The sequence below is a fragment of the Juglans microcarpa x Juglans regia genome, chromosome 5D (genome assembly GCF_004785595.1).
Source record: "Juglans microcarpa x Juglans regia isolate MS1-56 chromosome 5D, Jm3101_v1.0, whole genome shotgun sequence".
NCBI lineage: Eukaryota > Viridiplantae > Streptophyta > Magnoliopsida > Fagales > Juglandaceae > Juglans > Juglans microcarpa x Juglans regia.
In genome coordinates, this window is record NC_054602.1 from 26,798,261 (window position 1) to 26,807,320 (window position 9,060).

General features: G+C 39.1%; 1 long non-coding RNA gene across 1 annotated transcript; it reads left to right on the forward strand.

Moving 5' to 3' along the window:
* Nucleotides 1-1,665: 1,665 nt before the first annotated feature.
* On the forward strand, nucleotides 1,666-8,729 carry LOC121264316. The gene is made up of 2 exons (XR_005940479.1): nucleotides 1,666-2,353; nucleotides 7,771-8,729. It is a non-coding gene; the product is annotated as an uncharacterized LOC121264316 (long non-coding RNA).
* Nucleotides 8,730-9,060: the final 331 nt, after the last annotated feature.

A 9,060-nucleotide genomic window follows, 5' to 3' on the forward strand; every position in this document is an offset into this window, starting at 1 on the left:
ATCAGGAAGGAACAACAGTCAAGTTGTTGAGGAAGTAAGACTTCCAGACCTCCAAAAGGGGGCTAGGTGAAACTCCCGGCCAAGAAAGGAGTACAAATAAGAAAGGAAAATGGAGCAAACGGTACACTAACACACACTCTCTCTATATATAAAAATGCCAGAAAATACTTTCTCCTAAACGACTAACTTAGGCATCAGAGGCACCTCTCGGCCAAAAAGGGGCCATCTACATTTCACCCTCTAATTTTCAAGTTAGCGGCGTCATGGGGAGGGAACCAAGTTTTGGCCAAGGAAGGTGGTGGAGCATGATGGTTGTGGTTTTTTTAATGGGTGTCTGAGCATTGTTTGGTGGTTGATTAGTTCATATGTAAGCTCTAGATCTCTTGCAAATACAAATGAAAAACATACAAAAACAAATGAATAATGTATGAAAAGGACTAAAACGGAGTGCTAATGGTGGGTAGGTGTTGCTGCTACATTCAAAAGGCTTGGATTCGGCCGACTATGGTGGCGAATGAGGCTCACACACTTCTCATGTTTAGGCGCGTGAGGTTCATGGCCGTTGCAAACTACTTGCTTCAAGTGTGAGAGTCAGATGAAAATGAGTAGAAAGAGTAAGAGTGAGCTAGATAGAGTATAGTAAAGAGAATATAGGCAGAGAAAGGAGGAGAGGGGAGTAGCCCTCACCCATTCGGATTTGGCTTGGGAAATGGGGGTTTCCTCGTATTGTGACATTAGAGTTCGAAACAAAATGCTCTCCTATATTTTTTTAAATTTGTAATTACAAAAGTCTAGTACAACAAAGTGCACTATCTTATTTATGTTCTCTTGAAAATTCTATCAAACCATGTATCCTGTTGCAAAATGATCCAAAGAAATTATCACTATTCAGCTACTAAAACAATCTTAAATAATAAGATCTTAATATCATAAACAAACTAACAATAAGCTCTGGAGGATTCTTGAAAACCAGAAAGAGTGGGATGTTAACAGTAATTTATGGTAATGCTAGAGGAAGAATATCTTAGCGTTCTTTGGACTTATGAGAATTCTCAAGATTTTTTATAATTTCATTATCAAACATCACTCAAACATAAAACATTTTTTCAATTTCAAATTTTTTTATTTTTCTTCTACTCATTACCTAATCATTATTAAAATACAAAAATCAATACTACTTTTACAAACTTCAAAGTAAAACACAAAAACAATACAATTTTTATAAACTTCAAAACAAAAATAAAATTCAAACAATTTTTTTAACTTTATAATATTTTTATTCAAGTTTTTCACTCTCATTTCTCAAACCCCAATAAAACATTTTCATACAAATCATTTCACTGCTATTAACAAAATTCTGAAATACTTTAAGTGTCCAAACTTCTGAGATACTCTGTATCTAAACTTCTTCTATTTTTTTTTTCTAAGCAAATATATTATATATATATATATATATTTAACTCTTATAAGATATAAGAGTCAAAAGGGTGGGAGGCTCTAACAACTATCCCACACACAAGAAAAAGAAGAAAACGAGAGATTCAGAGCTAATAACTTTGCCCCTTTTTAGTAGGGGAGAGTAAGGTTAGACCTTATAAAGTCAACGAACAACTAGGGGAGCCGCCTGAAGCAGTTTTGTTACAATCTGAAAATCGGACTGCGATATTATGACCAAAAGGTGCAATGGATTGTTTTGTGCTATACTTTGTTGGTCCGGTTTGGTTGAAGGAGATTCTAACTTCCTCTTTCTTACGATCTTTGATTAGGAGAAGCGAAAATATAAAGGAAATAGCAAGCGATAGATGGTCCAATACGCCAGCAAACAACCATCAGTGGTTGTGTAGGCGCGTAAAGAGCACACGCCACTATTGAAGAGAGGAGGATGGTTGGATATGGAAGATGCAAGGTCCCTGATCTCATTACTGCTGCTTGTGGCAACAGAAAACTCATCCTGACGTGGCAGCGTGTGGATCTTATGCATAGTTTGGGTCATACATGAGACATACGCGCCACTCATTTGGACTATATTCTTCCAAAAGCTGAACAAACGGCAGCTGAGGAGTCTTGTGGAGTGATGCATGAAGGTCGTAGGTGGCCAAAAAGCAGTAGATCAGCCCATCTCCATACTATATAGTCGAAAAGCATGAAAAGAAGTTGGAAAAAATCCATAGGACAGCTCAAGGAAGAACCAAAGAGTTGGAGGAAAGGTGGAGCCAAAGCTCCACCCCCTCTGGATGGAGATGGGAGGATCTTTAAGAGATGGGTGGAGGTTGGAAGAGAGCTTTCAGGACAAGAGAGAATGAGGTTTCTTTTGTTTGTTTCTACCCTTCACATCGGAATGCCCAGTTAAAAGGTAAGGTATAAATAGCAAAATTAAAGTTTTTACTGGTGTACAGATTTTGAAATTTTCCTGATACGTACTTAACTCTCGCCTTCATTATATATGTATATATATATATATTCTCACCTTCATTGTTTTGAGCTTTTCCTTCACATCTCAAACATTTACAAGGTGCAGCCTTCTTTCTTTCTTCCCTTTTTCTTTTTATTTTATTTTTTAGTATTTAGTCTGCCTCATATGCTTGTATAAGTGAACTCTACAGGCTTCACTGAGAACCTGAGAGGACATGCATCCACGTGAATGGCCCCAGCCATAGACGCTTTTCCCTCCAGTCGATCTGTGAGGCCCAGTGTATGTGAGGCCCAGACCAGTGCGTAAAGGCCCAGCCTTTTCTAGGAAGAGTTCAAAAAGGCGCCGTTTTGGGGTAAGTCTCCTTCTTCCTCAGCTTTCCCGATTCCTTCTCCCTCTTTCTTCTCTTTCGGTTTTCTGGTTTCACCCGTGTCTCTCTCTCACACGTTACCCACTTCCCTTCTTGATTTCATCTTTTTTTTTTCTTTCGTTTGATCTGCTTTCGTGAGTCCAAATTTCATGCCCTAACATTTCTCCATTTTCTTTTCCCTCACTTTCAGTTTTTCTCTCAAAGTTGACGCCTCTCTCTCTCGCGTTCCTCTATTACTACAAATTAGTGTTTCTCTCTTCAAACGCGTCTCTTCTCTCCCTCTTGCGTAGTGTCTTCATCTTCAGGTAGCTCCCTTTGCTCTCAAGTCGACGCCTTTCCTTTTTATTGTTTTACTTCATTTTATCCTCTGTTTCAAATGCATTGCTTGTGTTGGGTTTTTCCAGGCGGTGTTGCTGCGTTTTCTCCCTACTGGTTGTTTGGCTTTTAGACGCTCACCCTCTCTCACTTCTCTCTTGTTCTCTCCCATCTGCGAAGTGGTTAATCTCCTTGCCGTGGTGTTGACGCCGAACTCTGTCGAATGGGTAAGGAAACCGAGTGTTGTTTTACATTCCTTTTTCATGGTGTAAATTAGTGGCTTTTAATGTTATGATCGTTGGAAAATTTCTAATGTTTATAATTAAATTTGAGGGCTTTGTAATCTGATGGTGTTTTGTTGTTGAAGAAGAATTATAAAGGGTGGCTTTTGGGTTTGACGTGGTAGTGTGAGAGGAGTTTTGAAATTGTTCGGTGTTGTTTGTGGCGCCCTCGACCCCCCACGTGTTATTTTTATGGAGTTCGTGACACCGGGATGATGACCACACGGATCACGCACCCCAATAACTCTTAGTGCTCAAAGTGTGTACAACATACATAAAATGTACAGTAATTTTCGCAGCGGTGAAAATAAAAGGGTCTTTCTTTATTAAGTACCAGAATTGTTCATAAAACAGCAAAATAACTTTACAAATATTTTACAGTCTTCCGTCAGATAATTTAAAGAAAGCAAATAACATAATGGAAACAAGTCCCAAAATGCTGAACAACATAACAGCGACTTAAGCTTCTGGCAGAGTCGGTCCTTCAGGTTCATACTCGGGCTCTGCGTCAAACTCTACGGCACCATAAAACGGAACCGTAGGATAAACACCACTATGAGATTATGACATCTCAGCAAGTAATTAACCAAAATAACATCCAAGAGATTTAAAACATATTTATACAAACACGTGTTCCCATGCAGACAAATAACAACTTACATTTCTTTCCCAAAAATATCATTTGTATTATTTTACCCAAAAATCCCATTCTTGTCCCATTCATATTTATTATGAATTCACGCATGCACCACGGTCTCCCCTATGGACCGTCCGCACACCCTGGCTCTCTTCGTCACATCACGGGTAACGTCCGTGTATGAGACTTCGTAACGAGCGATGCTCAGTTCCGCGCCCAGCGCGTACATGGCCAAGCATCCTCTAACCTCGCCAGCCAAAGGTCACGGAATCGGTACGAGAGCGTTACCGTCTCTTCCGTTCCCGTCGTCGCCCTGCGACAACTCAGAGGATGTCACGTCAGTCTGTTACGCTTCCGAGTGACCAGAGAAGCTCCACCGAGATAATGCCCCATCTCGGCTTGGGGTCGTGAAATACACGCACCCACACAACAGTATCAATAACCAACAGACTTCGTGACATTACCGCATAATTTAACAAAATGATAATTTATGCATTTCAACAGTTTTATTAGAAAACGCATTTAAATATTTCATTTTACAAGTTCTCAATAAACGCCGAAACACAATTTCATAAATACACGCATAGTCCCATCCGCTAATCCGGCCCAAGGCCCAATTACATTTAAAAATCTCAACAACTTTGACGGCCCAAGGCCCATTTTTCCACAATACCATTAAAGCCCAACACTTCAACAAATACAATACATTTTCATCAAACCAATAATGTACAAATAAACAACAGTTTATAAAGCCAATAAATACAACAATTTATTTATAAATTTGAGAAATTACAATTAATATTTAAATAAAGAGAAAATTACATACACACGATGAAATTGATAAAAATCTGGAAGATCACGTGAAAGGAAGTGCTGCCAACAGTGGCGACGGCGTCTCACGGCTGAAAACCGTTTCTCTCAACTCACGGGTTGAACAAAACCAGATGAAAACTCAACAACAATCCCAACCAAAATACAAGATTTTGAAAGCACAAAGAGCTCGGCAAACATCACAACACCTCACGGATTTACAAACCAAAAACCCAGAAATTTCAAGAGAAAATTGTTCTCGGATCACACCAAAAATCCCGATTAATTTAACCCAAGCAAAACCAAACACACTCCAATGGAGATCCCCAACCCATGAGAAGCCGTGGTCTACTTATAGGCCAAAAATGGCGGTTCGCATGGCGTGCGTGTCGCACGGTGGAGGAAGGAAATAACGGCAGCATGCCGTGGAGAAAAAGAAATCCTCTTGCGGACGCGTGGCACGGCGGCACTCACGGAAGCCATGCCCATCGCCACCGAGGAGCTTGCGGAAGAGCTAGTGACCGTGCGATGCCACGGGTTGACAGCAAACCTTCGGGGTGCATGCCGAACGACACGAGAGAGTGAGACGTAGGTGGAGGTGGCTCTCGGCTGGGATTTATTTCGGCAGTAGCTGCGTGGAGATCCGGTGGGAGAAGTAGAAATGAAGAAGAAAAAGGAAGAAGAAGAATCGGGAAGAAGGATAGCAGAGTGCGGCGCGAGAGAAGGGAAATAAGATGGAGCTAGGGCTCCATCAAAACGACGCCGTTTCACAAATGAGAGACTGGGCTCTCACGGGCCGCACGGCTGGGCCATGTTCCGCATAAGGCCTGGGCCCCCCTGCTGGGCTGGGCCAGATTTCGGGTCACCAAAAATACACACACACACCCACGGCCCACAGAGAAAAACACACACACATAGCCCAATAAATAATCAAGCAAATAAAAGGCCCAAAAATAAACACAAGTCAAAAAACAAAAACAATACAAATAATTAAAATAACATTCTCTAAATTAAATTAAAATAAAATACCAAAACAAATAACATATTTAATTAATACAATAAAATAACACCTTAAAATGATAAGGATAAAAAATCAAGTGAAACTAGAGATCTCACATTGTTGATGGCTGTTCTGAGTATTTTTATAGACAATTGAATTGACGTGATTTTCTTGTGGGTTATAAGTTGCGGTCTGAGTTGATATTGACAGTCAAGACTGTTCTTATGACTGGTTGCGTGTGACGAAGTGTGTTTGATTTTGGTTTGGTGGATGTATCGGTCATTATTGAAATTGAAATACGGTATTTTTGGACTGAAGTGTGAGCTGTTCGATTTAGTTTTTGGTTGTTTGAGTTGGGTTATTTTGCTGAAAAATGGTTTAGAAATTGGGTCTTAAATTTTTAGATCAAAATTGTGTTGTTGGTTTTTAATACGTAGTTTATATATATTATTTTTATGCATAGGTGACGAGACTGATAGAGATCGTTTTCAAGGCATAGATAATACGTTACAAGAGTCAGGTAAGCGGGGTTCTTATGTTAGGTTTTATACAAGTTAATAAGACTGAGGTTGACTTTATGAAAACTTGCATATTTTGTGATGTAATGGGAATTTAGGAAAACAAAGATCAACCTCGGTAGCTTATTTGCATTATTCATGAAATCTGTGTGAAAAAGAAAAGATATGTTCTGACATGCATTATGTAGACATGAGCTAAATTCTGTCATGTGATTTCTGAAATCTGAAAAAAAAATAGCGATGTTGAGAATCTAAAAAATTGTACATTTATTTAGAAAGATGTTCCGGCTTTTGTTTTTAGTGTGTGTAAACTATCTAATTCTGTTTTGGTACTCTGTATTATTTTGATATAACATCTGAAAACCTTTGGCATGGTGTACTGGTTTTTGTATCTGACTCTGTCTCTGCTTTGCTCTGCTCTGCTCTGTTATGCTCTGCTCTGTTTGGGTTGGTATCAACTTCTCTGTCTCTGAGTGCACCCACTTTGGAAACAAAGTGGTTTTATTGTGGTCTTTCCTATGTGCACACTCGGGGCTCCGAGAAGAATAAATGAAAGATTTCAGTTCTGTCTCTGCCTGGTTTGGCCACCGAGGTTAGCACAACCCTACCACGGGGGTGAAACATGGTCTTTGCTCTGTGTGATGCTCTGTTTTGATGTGATGATGATATTCAGTTTATGTTATGCCAAAGTACTACGGGTTTTACTTGTCTTAAAACCATCGCTCTATTACTTTTGAAAATATGTCTTGTTCTGCATGATAACTCTGTAAAATATTTTGTTCTGCATAATGTACTTTGTAAATGCTCATGTTTGCACGCTAGCATATGTCCTCTGCTTACTGAGTTGTTGAAAACTTACCCCCGCTATTTTTATAATATTTTCAGATGATGTGGAAAGTCCAACTGAGGACCTGGATTAAATTTGTGAGCATGATTAAACTGAGGAGAGGATGTTAAAAGAAGGAATTCTGATGTCCTTTAGATTTAATTATATCTTGGGTTTAGTAAGACTTATGAAATTATCAGTTTGGTTTGTTATGACTACCGGGAGATTGTGGACTCCTTAGTTTGTTCTTTTTGTTGCAGTAATGACTTTGTAGAGTTTTTCAAAGTATTCATTTTGAAAACATGAGATTGAGTTTTGCTAATAAAGATTTTTTTTTAGAGATTTATTTAAGTTATGTTGGGAAACATGTTTATAAGTGACAAGTAGTAATTCTCCAAGCCACCCGAGTTTGGAGCGTTACACGATCTCCATGACTCTAGCCTCTATGTGCTTTAAATGGGACCTGGTCTCTTTCATTGTAAGAGTTGGATTGTTTCTTTCTATATCCTCCAAGCTGGTGCATTTATGTTAGCTTTCTTGGTTTATTGGTTTCTTCTAACTAAACTTATCTCTGAATGGAATACTTCCATGGCTGCTGTACAGAAAAGGACGTTTGGAATAGCACATTAGCAACTTAAAAATGATAGGCCAACCAACACCAAGATTTTTTAGGAGAGAGAAGGAATTGCAGAAGCAAGGGTCCTCAGCTTTTACGATATGTACGTTTGTCCTTCCAGGTGTTCTTTCTGGACCCCATTATTGCAGGTTACGAAAAACAATGCATCAAAGATACAGCTAATTTCGTTTTGAAAAGGGGGTGCAATGAAACTGATCATTTATGAAGTACCACATGCAATGGTCCCACAGTAAAGCTCTCTGGTTAGAACTTTTTCTTATCTGCTGTTGGGGTTTGGTACTGGATGCATTATATATAGCCACTTTTGCTTGTGGTAGAACCAGGAAAACATCTTCTTGTCTCGGAGTTCAAGTGAAACATGGCTAAACCTGGAGATTATAGGGGAAAAAGGAAGGGAAGCAATGGAATTCTAGGCTCCATTATGGGAAAGCTGCACACTAGTATTTCACTCTTAAAAGGAGTGAAACAAGGCTACTTTGTTGTAGTTGCGACTGAAGGCTGGAAACCAAAGAAGTTTGTCATTGAACTGGGTTATCTCAATAATCCCGAGTTTTTGAAGTTGTTAAAACAGGCCGAGGAAGAATTTGGGTTTTCCCAGGAAGGAGCCCTTGCAATTCCTTGTCGACCTGATGACCTGCAGAGAATCATCGGAATGAGGAAGCTATGAAAGAGAGAAGTTGCTGGAAGGATTACATGATCTTTCATGTTAACTACGTTTACTTGTTCATTTATTTAATATATTTTGTCTCCTTTGAGCTTTTGCTCTTGTACTTAATTCTGTTACAACTGTATTAATTGATTTCAGATAATTCAAGTTTAGATAGGAAAATTGTTGGTGGAGAAGAGAGAATAAAACTCAGGAATGGTATCTATTCATGAATTGAAGAACTGTGAGTACGGTTCTTGGTAATATATATGCAATAAACCTGGAACGTACCAAGTCTAATTTAGTAATGGTTGATCAAAATAACGAGTAATTTAGAGACAATTGAACATGAACAGCCAAATATTCCACTAACACGATGCTGCAACCACATGCATGCAATGGCTCCACACTGACCTTTTGAGAAATTTCTAGGACTTCTCACTCTTAGACACCTAAAGGACTGATCTCAGTCTCGGCAAAAAATTCTTGATGACAGAAGTCAGAAGAGAGCTGGTGCTGGAGAGTGTCTTGCCATAATTAATTGCAGGGTTTTTAGGAGAATGAACATCCCATTAATTACATTATCTGTTTCTGCCTTCTGGGATCAAGA